Here is a 12,419-nt window from a genome sequence, read left to right as displayed (position 1 = left end):
GTGTGTGAGAGAGAGGATGCCTCTGTATATCAGTGAGTGTGGGAGAGAGAGAGGGTGCCTCTGTATATCAGTGAGTGTGAGAGAGAGAGGATGTCTCTGTATATCAGTGAGTGTGTGTGAGAGAGAGGATGCCTCTGTATATCAGTGAGTGTGGGAGAGAGAGAGGGTGCCTCTGTATATCAGTGAGTGTGTGAGAGAGAGGATGCCTCTGTATATCAGTGAGTGAGTGAGAGAGAGGATGCCTCTGTATATCAGTGAGTGAGAGAGAGAGGATGTCTCTGTATATCAGTGAGTGTGTGAGAGGGAGAGGATGCCTCTGTATATCAGTGAGTGTGTGAGAGAGAGGATGCCTCTGTATATCAGTGAGTGTGTGAGAGGGAGAGGATGCCTCTGTATATCAGTGAGTGAGTGTGTGAGAGAGAGGATGCCTCTGTATATCAGTGAGTGTGTGAGAGAGGATGCCTCTGTATATCAGTGAGTGTGTGAGAGAGAGAGGATGCCTCTGTATATCAGTGAGTGTGTGAGAGAGAGGATGCCTCTGTATATCAGTGAGTGTGTGAGAGAGGATGCCTCTGTATATCAGTGAGTGTGTGAGAGAGAGAGGATGCCTCTGTATATCAGTGAGTGTGTGAGTGAGAGAGGATGCCTCTGTATATCAGTGAGTGTGTGTGAGAGAGGATGCCTCTGTATATCAGTGAGTGTGTGAGAGAGGATGCCTCTGTATATCAGTGAGTGTGTGAGAGAGAGGACGCCTCTGTATATCAGTGAGTGTGTGAGAGAGAGGATGCCTCTGTATATGAGTGAGTGTGTGAGAGAGAGAGGATGCCTCTGTATATCAGTGAGTGTGGGAGAGAGAGAGGGTGCCTCTGTATATCAGTGAGTGTGAGAGAGAGAGGATGTCTCTGTATATCAGTGAGTGTGTGAGAGGGAGAGGATGCCTCTGTATATCAGTGAGTGTGTGAGAGGGAGAGGATGCCTCTGTATATGAGTGAGTGTGTGAGAGAGAGGATGCCTCTGTATATCAGTGAGTGTGGGAGAGAGAGAGGGTGCCTCTGTATATCAGTGAGTGTGAGAGAGAGAGGATGTCTCTGTATATCAGTGAGTGTGTGAGATAGAGAGGATGCCTCTGTATATGAGTGAGTGTGTGAGAGAGAGGATGCCTCTGTATATCAGTGAGTGTGGGAGAGAGAGAGGGTGCCTCTGTATATCAGTGAGTGTGAGAGAGAGAGGATGTCTCTGTATATCAGTGAGTGTGTGTGAGAGAGAGGATGCCTCTGTATATCAGTGAGTGTGGGAGAGAGAGAGGGTGCCTCTGTATATCAGTGAGTGTGTGAGAGAGAGGATGCCTCTGTATATCAGTGAGTGAGTGAGAGAGAGGATGCCTCTGTATATCAGTGAGTGAGAGAGAGAGGATGTCTCTGTATATCAGTGAGTGTGTGAGAGGGAGAGGATGCCTCTGTATATCAGTGAGTGTGTGAGAGAGAGGATGCCTCTGTATATCAGTGAGTGTGTGAGAGGGAGAGGATGCCTCTGTATATCAGTGAGTGAGTGTGTGAGAGAGAGGATGCCTCTGTATATCAGTGAGTGTGTGAGAGAGGATGCCTCTGTATATCAGTGAGTGTGTGAGAGAGAGAGGATGCCTCTGTATATCAGTGAGTGTGTGAGAGAGAGGATGCCTCTGTATATCAGTGAGTGTGTGAGAGGGAGAGGATGCCTCTGTATATCAGTGAGTGTGTGAGAGAGAGGATGCCTCTGTATATCAGTGAGTGTGTGAGAGAGAGGATGCCTCTGTATATCAGTGAGTGTGTGAGAGGGAGAGGATGCCTCTGTATATCAGTGAGTGTGTGAGAGAGAGGATGCCTCTGTATATCAGTGAGTGTGTGAGAGAGAGAGGATGCCTCTGTATATCAGTGAGTGTGTGAGAGAGAGGATGCCTCTGTATATCAGTGAGTGAGTGAGAGAGAGGATGCCTCTGTATATCAGTGAGTGTGTGAGAGGGAGAGGATGCCTCTGTATATCAGTGAGTGTGTGAGAGAGAGGATGCCTCTGTATATCAGTGAGTGTGTGAGAGGGAGAGGATGCCTCTGTATATCAGTGAGTGAGTGTGTGAGAGAGAGGATGCCTCTGTATATCAGTGAGTGTGTGAGAGAGGATGCCTCTGTATATCAGTGAGTGTGTGAGAGAGAGAGGATGCCTCTGTATATCAGTGAGTGTGTGAGAGAGAGGATGCCTCTGTATATCAGTGAGTGTGTGAGAGGGAGAGGATGCCTCTGTATATCAGTGAGTGTGTGAGAGAGAGGATGCCTCTGTATATCAGTGAGTGTGTGAGAGAGAGAGGATGCCCCTGTATATCAGTGAGTGAGAGAGAGGATGCCTCTGTATATCAGTGAGTGTGTGTGTGAGAGAGAGGATGCCTCTGTATATCAGTGAGTGTGTGAGAGAGAGGATGCCTCTGTATATCAGTGAGTGTGTGAGAGAGGATGCCTCTGTATATCAGTGAGTGTGTGAGAGAGAGAGGATGCCTCTGTATATCAGTGAGTGTGAGAGAGAGGATGCCTCTGTGTATCAGTGAGTGTGTGAGAGGGAGGATGCCTCTGTATATCAGTGAGTGTGTGAGAGGGAGGATGCCTCTGTATATCAGTGAGTGTGTGAGAGGGAGAGGATGCCTCTGTATATCAGTGAGTGTGTGAGAGGGAGAGGATGCCTCTGTATATCAGTGAGTGTGGGAGAGAGAGGATGCCTCTGTATATCAGTGAGTGTGGGAGAGAGAGGATGCCTCTGTATATCAGTGAGTGTGTGAGAGAGGATGCCCCTGTATATCAGTGAGTGAGAGAGAGAGGATGTCTCTGTATATCAGTGAGTTTGTGAGAGAGAGAGGATGCCTCTGTATATCAGTGAGTGTGTGAGAGAGAGGATGCCTCTGTATATCAGTGAGTGAGAGAGAGAGGATGTCTCTGTATATCAGTGAGTTTGTGAGAGAGAGAGGATGCCTCTGTATATCAGTGAGTGTGTGAGAGAGAGAGGATGCCTCTGTATATCAGTGAGTTTGTGAGAGAGAGAGGATGCCTCTGTATATCAGTGAGTTTGTGAGAGAGAGAGGATGCCTCTGTATATCAGTGAGTGTGTGAGAGAGAGGATGCCTCTGTATATCAGTGAGTGTGTGAGAGAGAGGATGTCTCTGTATATCAGTGAGTGTGAGAGAGAGGATGCCTCTGTATATCAGTGAGTGTGTGGGAGGGAGGATGCCTCTGTATATCAGTGAGTGTGAGAGAGAGGATGCCTCTGTATATCAATGAGTGAGAGAGAGAGAGGATGCCTCTGTATATCAGTGAGTGTGTGAGAGAGAGGATGCCTCTGTGTTTCAGTGAGTGTGAGAGAGAGAGGATGCCTCTGTATATCAGTGAGTGTGTGAGAGAGAGGATGCCTCTGAATATCAATGAGTGAGAGAGAGAGGATGCCTCTGTATATCAGTGAGTGTGAGAGAGGATGCCTCTGTGTTTCAGTGAGTGTGAGAGAGAGAGGATGCCTCTGTATTTCAGTGAGTGTGTGAGAGGGAGGATGCCTCTGTATATCAGTGAGTGAGTGAGAGGGAGGATGCCTCTGTATATCAGTGAGTGAGTGTGGGAGAGAGAGGATGCCTCTGTATATCAGTGAGTGTGTGTTGGAGAGGATGCCTCTGTGTATCAGTGAGTGTGAGAGAGGATGCCTCTGTGTATCAGTGAGTGTGAGAGAGGATGCCTCTGTATTTCAGTGAGTGTGTGAGAGAGAGGATGACCCTGTATATCAGTGAGTGTGTGAGAGAGGATGCCTCTGTATTTCAGTGAGTGTGTGAGAGAGAGGATGCCTCTGTATATCAGTGAGTGTGTGAGAGAGGATGCCTCTGTCTTTCAGTGAGTGTGTGAGAGAGAGGATGCCTCTGTATATCAGTGAGTGTGTGAGAGAGGATGCCTCTGTATTTCAGTGAGTGTGTGAGAGAGAGGATGCCTCTGTGTTTCAGTGAGTGTGAGAGAGAGAGGATGCCTCTGTATATCAGTGAGTGAGAGAGAGAGGATGCCACTGTATATCAGTGAGTGAGTGTGTGAGTGAGAGAGGATGCCTCTGTATATCAATGAGTGAGAGAGAGAGGATGCCTCTGTATATCAGTGAGTATGAGAGAGAGAGGATGCCTCTGTATATCAGTGAGTGTTTGAGAGAGAGGATGCCTCTGCATATCAGTGAGTGTGAGAGAGAGAGGATGCCTCTGTGTTTCAGTGAGTGTGAGAGAGAGAGGATGCCTCTGTATTTCAGTGAGTGTGTGTGAGAGAGGATGCCTCTGTGTATCAGTGAGTGTGAGAGAGGATGCCTCTGTATTTCAGTGAGTGTGTGAGAGAGAGGATGACCCTGTATATCAGTGAGTGTGTGAGAGAGGATGCCTCTGTATTTCAGTGAGTGTGTGAGAGAGAGGATGCCTCTGTATATCAGTGAGTGTGTGAGAGAGGATGCCTCTGTATTTCAGTGAGTGTGTGAGAGAGAGGATGCCTCTGTATATCAGTGAGTGTGAGAGAGAGAGGATGCCTCTGTGTTTCAGTGAGTGTGAGAGAGAGAGGATGCCTCTGTATATCAGTGAGTGTGTGAGAGAGAGGATGCCTCTGAATATCAATGAGTGAGAGAGAGAGGATGCCCCTGTATATCAGTGAGTGAGTGTGTGAGTGAGAGAGGATGCCTCTGTATATCAATGAGTGAGAGAGAGAGGATGCCTCTGTATATCAGTGAGTGTGAGAGAGAGGATGCCTCTGTATATCAGTGAGTGTGAGAAAGAGAGGATGCCTCTGTATATCAGTGAGTGTGTGAGAGAGAGGATGCCTCTGTGTTTCAGTGAGTGTGAGAGAGAGAGGATGCCTCTGTATATCAGTGAGTGTGTGAGAGAGAGGATGCCTCTGAATATCAATGAGTGAGAGAGAGAGGATGCCTCTGTATATCAGTGAGTGTGAGAGAGGATGCCTCTGTGTTTCAGTGAGTGTGAGAGAGAGAGAGGATGCCTCTGTATTTCAGTGAGTGTGTGAGAGGGAGGATGCCTCTGTATATCAGTGAGTGAGTGAGAGGGAGGATGCCTCTGTATATCAGTGAGTGAGTGTGGGAGAGAGAGGATGCCTCTGTATATCAGTGAGTGTGTGTGAGAGAGGATGCCTCTGTGTATCAGTGAGTGTGAGAGAGGATGCCTCTGTATATCAGTGAGTGAGAGAGAGAGGATGCCACTGTATATCAGTGAGTGAGTGTGTGAGTGAGAGAGGATGCCTCTGTATATCAATGAGTGAGAGAGAGAGGATGCCACTGTATATCAGTGAGTGTGTGAGAGAGAGGATGCCTCTGTGTTTCAGTGAGTGTGAGAGAGAGAGGATGCCACTGTATATCAGTGAGTGAGTGTGTGAGTGAGAGAGGATGCCTCTGTATATCAATGAGTGAGAGAGAGAGGATGCCACTGTATATCAGTGAGTGTGTGAGAGAGGATGCCTCTGTATATCAGTGAGTGTGTGAGAGAGAGGATGCCTCTGTATATCAGTGAGTGTGTGAGAGAGAGGATGCCTCTGTATATCAGTGAGTGTGTGAGAGGGAGGATGCCTCTGTATATCAGTGAGTGAGTGAGAGGGAGGATGCCTCTGTATATCAGTGAGTGAGTGTGAGAGAGGATGCCTCTGTATATCAGTGAGTGAGTGAGAGGGAGGATGCCTCTGTATATCAGTGAGTGTGTGTGAGAGAGAGGATGCCTCTGTATATCAGTGAGTGAGTGAGAGAGAGGATGCCTCTGTATATCAGTAAGTGCGTGAGAGAGAGAGGATGCCTCTGTATATCAGTGAGTGTGTGAGAGAGAGGATGCCTCTGTATATGAGTGAGTGTGTGAGAGAGAGAGGATGCCTCTGTATATCAGTGAGTGTGTGAGAGGGAGGATGCCTCTGTATATCAGTGAGTGTGTGTGAGAGAGAGGATGCCTCTGTATATCAGTGAGTGTGAGAGAGAGAGGATGCCTCTGTATATCAGTGAGTGTGTGAGTGAGAGAGGGTGCCTCTGTATATCAGTGAGTGTGTGAGAGAGAGGATGCCTCTGTATATCAGTGAGTGTGAGAGAGAGAGGATGCCTCTGTATATCAGTGAGTGTGAGTGAGAGAGGGTGCCTCTGTATATCAGTGAGTGTGTGAGAGAGGATGCCTCTGTATATCAGTGAGTGTGTGAGAGAGAGGATGCCTCTGTATATCAGTGAGTGTGTGAGAGAGAGGATGCCTCTGTATATCAGTGAGTGTGTGAGAGAGAGGATGCCTCTGTATATCAGTGAGTGTGTGAGAGAGAGGATGCCTCTGTCTTTCAGTGAGTGTGTGAGAGAGAGGATGCCTCTGTATATCAGTGAGTGTGTGAGAGAGGATGCCTCTGTATTTCAGTGAGTGTGTGAGAGAGAGGATGCCTCTGTGTTTCAGTGAGTGTGAGAGAGAGTGGATGCCTCTGTATATCAGTGAGTGAGAGAGAGAGGATGCCACTGTATATCAGTGAGTGAGTGTGTGAGTGAGAGAGGATGCCTCTGTATATCAATGAGTGAGAGAGAGAGGATGCCTCTGTATATCAGTGAGTATGAGAGAGAGAGGATGCCTCTGTATATCAGTGAGTGTTTGAGAGAGAGGATGCCTCTGCATATCAGTGAGTGTGAGAGAGAGAGGATGCCTCTGTGTTTCAGTGAGTGTGAGAGAGAGAGGATGCCTCTGTATTTCAGTGAGTGTGTGTGAGAGAGGATGCCTCTGTGTATCAGTGAGTGTGAGAGAGGATGCCTCTGTATTTCAGTGAGTGTGTGAGAGAGAGGATGACCCTGTATATCAGTGAGTGTGTGAGAGAGGATGCCTCTGTATTTCAGTGAGTGTGTGAGAGAGAGGATGCCTCTGTATATCAGTGAGTGTGTGAGAGAGGATGCCTCTGTATTTCAGTGAGTGTGTGAGAGAGAGGATGCCTCTGTATATCAGTGAGTGTGAGAGAGAGAGGATGCCTCTGTGTTTCAGTGAGTGTGAGAGAGAGAGGATGCCTCTGTATATCAGTGAGTGTGTGAGAGAGAGGATGCCTCTGAATATCAATGAGTGAGAGAGAGAGGATGCCCCTGTATATCAGTGAGTGAGTGTGTGAGTGAGAGAGGATGCCTCTGTATATCAATGAGTGAGAGAGAGAGGATGCCTCTGTATATCAGTGAGTGTGAGAGAGAGGATGCCTCTGTATATCAGTGAGTGTGAGAGAGAGAGGATGCCTCTGTATATCAGTGAGTGTGTGAGAGAGAGGATGCCTCTGTGTTTCAGTGAGTGTGAGAGAGAGAGGATGCCTCTGTATATCAGTGAGTGTGTGAGAGAGAGGATGCCTCTGAATATCAATGAGTGAGAGAGAGAGGATGCCTCTGTATATCAGTGAGTGTGAGAGAGGATGCCTCTGTGTTTCAGTGAGTGTGAGAGAGAGAGAGGATGCCTCTGTATTTCAGTGAGTGTGTGAGAGGGAGGATGCCTCTGTATATCAGTGAGTGAGTGAGAGGGAGGATGCCTCTGTATATCAGTGAGTGAGTGTGGGAGAGAGAGGATGCCTCTGTATATCAGTGAGTGTGTGTGAGAGAGGATGCCTCTGTGTATCAGTGAGTGTGAGAGAGGATGCCTCTGTATATCAGTGAGTGAGAGAGAGAGGATGCCACTGTATATCAGTGAGTGAGTGTGTGAGTGAGAGAGGATGCCTCTGTATATCAATGAGTGAGAGAGAGAGGATGCCACTGTATATCAGTGAGTGTGTGAGAGAGGATGCCTCTGTGTTTCAGTGAGTGTGAGAGAGAGAGGATGCCACTGTATATCAGTGAGTGAGTGTGTGAGTGAGAGAGGATGCCTCTGTATATCAATGAGTGAGAGAGAGAGGATGCCACTGTATATCAGTGAGTGTGTGAGAGAGGATGCCTCTGTATATCAGTGAGTGTGTGAGAGAGAGGATGCCTCTGTATATCAGTGAGTGTGTGAGAGAGAGGATGCCTCTGTATATCAGTGAGTGTGTGAGAGGGAGGATGCCTCTGTATATCAGTGAGTGAGTGAGAGGGAGGATGCCTCTGTATATCAGTGAGTGAGTGTGAGAGAGGATGCCTCTGTATATCAGTGAGTGAGTGAGAGGGAGGATGCCTCTGTATATCAGTGAGTGTGTGTGAGAGAGAGGATGCCTCTGTATATCAGTGAGTGAGTGAGAGAGAGGATGCCTCTGTATATCAGTAAGTGCGTGAGAGAGAGAGGATGCCTCTGTATATCAGTGAGTGTGTGAGAGAGAGGATGCCTCTGTATATGAGTGAGTGTGTGAGAGAGAGAGGATGCCTCTGTATATCAGTGAGTGTGTGAGAGGGAGGATGCCTCTGTATATCAGTGAGTGTGTGTGAGAGAGAGGATGCCTCTGTATATCAGTGAGTGTGTGTGAGAGAGAGGATGCCTCTGTATATCAGTGAGTGTGAGAGAGAGAGGATGTCTCTGTATATCAGTGAGTGTGTGAGAGAGAGGATGCCTCTGTATATCAGTGAGTGACTGAGAGAGAGAGGATGCCTCTGTATATCAGTGAGTGTGTGAGAGAGAGGACGCCTCTGTATATCAGTGAGTGTGTGAGAGAGAGGATGCCTCTGTATATGAGTGAGTGTGTGAGAGAGAGAGGATGCCTCTGTATATCAGTGAGTGTGGGAGAGAGAGAGGGTGCCTCTGTATATCAGTGAGTGTGAGAGAGAGAGGATGTCTCTGTATATCAGTGAGTGTGTGAGAGGGAGAGGATGCCTCTGTATATCAGTGAGTGTGTGAGAGGGAGAGGATGCCTCTGTATATGAGTGAGTGTGTGAGAGAGAGGATGCCTCTGTATATCAGTGAGTGTGGGAGAGAGAGAGGGTGCCTCTGTATATCAGTGAGTGTGAGAGAGAGAGGATGTCTCTGTATATCAGTGAGTGTGTGAGATAGAGAGGATGCCTCTGTATATGAGTGAGTGTGTGAGAGAGAGGATGCCTCTGTATATCAGTGAGTGTGGGAGAGAGAGAGGGTGCCTCTGTATATCAGTGAGTGTGAGAGAGAGAGGATGTCTCTGTATATCAGTGAGTGTGTGTGAGAGAGAGGATGCCTCTGTATATCAGTGAGTGTGGGAGAGAGAGAGGGTGCCTCTGTATATCAGTGAGTGTGTGAGAGAGAGGATGCCTCTGTATATCAGTGAGTGAGTGAGAGAGAGGATGCCTCTGTATATCAGTGAGTGAGAGAGAGAGGATGTCTCTGTATATCAGTGAGTGTGTGAGAGGGAGAGGATGCCTCTGTATATCAGTGAGTGTGTGAGAGAGAGGATGCCTCTGTATATCAGTGAGTGTGTGAGAGGGAGAGGATGCCTCTGTATATCAGTGAGTGAGTGTGTGAGAGAGAGGATGCCTCTGTATATCAGTGAGTGTGTGAGAGAGGATGCCTCTGTATATCAGTGAGTGTGTGAGAGAGAGAGGATGCCTCTGTATATCAGTGAGTGTGTGAGAGAGAGGATGCCTCTGTATATCAGTGAGTGTGTGAGAGAGGATGCCTCTGTATATCAGTGAGTGTGTGAGAGAGAGAGGATGCCTCTGTATATCAGTGAGTGTGTGAGTGAGAGAGGATGCCTCTGTATATCAGTGAGTGTGTGTGAGAGAGGATGCCTCTGTATATCAGTGAGTGTGTGAGAGAGGATGCCTCTGTATATCAGTGAGTGTGTGAGAGAGAGGACGCCTCTGTATATCAGTGAGTGTGTGAGAGAGAGGATGCCTCTGTATATGAGTGAGTGTGTGAGAGAGAGAGGATGCCTCTGTATATCAGTGAGTGTGGGAGAGAGAGAGGGTGCCTCTGTATATCAGTGAGTGTGAGAGAGAGAGGATGTCTCTGTATATCAGTGAGTGTGTGAGAGGGAGAGGATGCCTCTGTATATCAGTGAGTGTGTGAGAGGGAGAGGATGCCTCTGTATATGAGTGAGTGTGTGAGAGAGAGGATGCCTCTGTATATCAGTGAGTGTGGGAGAGAGAGAGGGTGCCTCTGTATATCAGTGAGTGTGAGAGAGAGAGGATGTCTCTGTATATCAGTGAGTGTGTGAGATAGAGAGGATGCCTCTGTATATGAGTGAGTGTGTGAGAGAGAGGATGCCTCTGTATATCAGTGAGTGTGGGAGAGAGAGAGGGTGCCTCTGTATATCAGTGAGTGTGAGAGAGAGAGGATGTCTCTGTATATCAGTGAGTGTGTGTGAGAGAGAGGATGCCTCTGTATATCAGTGAGTGTGGGAGAGAGAGAGGGTGCCTCTGTATATCAGTGAGTGTGTGAGAGAGAGGATGCCTCTGTATATCAGTGAGTGAGTGAGAGAGAGGATGCCTCTGTATATCAGTGAGTGAGAGAGAGAGGATGTCTCTGTATATCAGTGAGTGTGTGAGAGGGAGAGGATGCCTCTGTATATCAGTGAGTGTGTGAGAGAGAGGATGCCTCTGTATATCAGTGAGTGTGTGAGAGGGAGAGGATGCCTCTGTATATCAGTGAGTGAGTGTGTGAGAGAGAGGATGCCTCTGTATATCAGTGAGTGTGTGAGAGAGGATGCCTCTGTATATCAGTGAGTGTGTGAGAGAGAGAGGATGCCTCTGTATATCAGTGAGTGTGTGAGAGAGAGGATGCCTCTGTATATCAGTGAGTGTGTGAGAGGGAGAGGATGCCTCTGTATATCAGTGAGTGTGTGAGAGAGAGGATGCCTCTGTATATCAGTGAGTGTGTGAGAGAGAGGATGCCTCTGTATATCAGTGAGTGTGTGAGAGGGAGAGGATGCCTCTGTATATCAGTGAGTGTGTGAGAGAGAGGATGCCTCTGTATATCAGTGAGTGTGTGAGAGAGAGAGGATGCCTCTGTATATCAGTGAGTGTGTGAGAGAGAGGATGCCTCTGTATATCAGTGAGTGAGTGAGAGAGAGGATGCCTCTGTATATCAGTGAGTGTGTGAGAGGGAGAGGATGCCTCTGTATATCAGTGAGTGTGTGAGAGAGAGGATGCCTCTGTATATCAGTGAGTGTGTGAGAGGGAGAGGATGCCTCTGTATATCAGTGAGTGAGTGTGTGAGAGAGAGGATGCCTCTGTATATCAGTGAGTGTGTGAGAGAGGATGCCTCTGTATATCAGTGAGTGTGTGAGAGAGAGAGGATGCCTCTGTATATCAGTGAGTGTGTGAGAGAGAGGATGCCTCTGTATATCAGTGAGTGTGTGAGAGGGAGAGGATGCCTCTGTATATCAGTGAGTGTGTGAGAGAGAGGATGCCTCTGTATATCAGTGAGTGTGTGAGAGAGAGAGGATGCCCCTGTATATCAGTGAGTGAGAGAGAGGATGCCTCTGTATATCAGTGAGTGTGTGTGTGAGAGAGAGGATGCCTCTGTATATCAGTGAGTGTGTGAGAGAGAGGATGCCTCTGTATATCAGTGAGTGTGTGAGAGAGGATGCCTCTGTATATCAGTGAGTGTGTGAGAGAGAGAGGATGCCTCTGTATATCAGTGAGTGTGAGAGAGAGGATGCCTCTGTGTATCAGTGAGTGTGTGAGAGGGAGGATGCCTCTGTATATCAGTGAGTGTGTGAGAGGGAGGATGCCTCTGTATATCAGTGAGTGTGTGAGAGGGAGAGGATGCCTCTGTATATCAGTGAGTGTGTGAGAGGGAGAGGATGCCTCTGTATATCAGTGAGTGTGGGAGAGAGAGGATGCCTCTGTATATCAGTGAGTGTGGGAGAGAGAGGATGCCTCTGTATATCAGTGAGTGTGTGAGAGAGGATGCCCCTGTATATCAGTGAGTGAGAGAGAGAGGATGTCTCTGTATATCAGTGAGTTTGTGAGAGAGAGAGGATGCCTCTGTATATCAGTGAGTGTGTGAGAGAGAGGATGCCTCTGTATATCAGTGAGTGAGAGAGAGAGGATGTCTCTGTATATCAGTGAGTTTGTGAGAGAGAGAGGATGCCTCTGTATATCAGTGAGTGTGTGAGAGAGAGAGGATGCCTCTGTATATCAGTGAGTTTGTGAGAGAGAGAGGATGCCTCTGTATATCAGTGAGTTTGTGAGAGAGAGAGGATGCCTCTGTATATCAGTGAGTGTGTGAGAGAGAGGATGCCTCTGTATATCAGTGAGTGTGTGAGAGAGAGGATGTCTCTGTATATCAGTGAGTGTGAGAGAGAGGATGCCTCTGTATATCAGTGAGTGTGTGGGAGGGAGGATGCCTCTGTATATCAGTGAGTGACTGAGTATCCGTGTGTATTTTGTGATGGGGACAAGCGGCAGGATGATGAAACCCAACCTTTTACCATTAAAAACATGTAAAATCCAACACAGACTGGGATTGAACAAGTTAAATTGCCAGAAGACACGTGTCCACATCACAGGTTGGATCAGACACAGCAAGTGGTGTC

General features: G+C 47.8%; 1 long non-coding RNA gene across 1 annotated transcript in view; it reads right to left on the bottom strand.

The window, feature by feature from the left end:
• LOC137316356 (uncharacterized) overlaps nt 1–12,419 on the bottom strand; it is a 78,559-nt gene that overhangs the window by 50,201 nt on the left and 15,939 nt on the right. The window lies entirely within an intron of this gene.

The sequence above is a fragment of the Heptranchias perlo genome, unplaced genomic scaffold (genome assembly GCF_035084215.1).
Source record: "Heptranchias perlo isolate sHepPer1 unplaced genomic scaffold, sHepPer1.hap1 HAP1_SCAFFOLD_59, whole genome shotgun sequence".
In the NCBI taxonomy this organism is placed as follows: Eukaryota; Metazoa; Chordata; class Chondrichthyes; order Hexanchiformes; family Hexanchidae; genus Heptranchias; species Heptranchias perlo.
The sequence above is the reverse complement of the archived record's forward strand: the minus strand, read 5'-3'. Positions and strand labels throughout refer to the sequence as shown.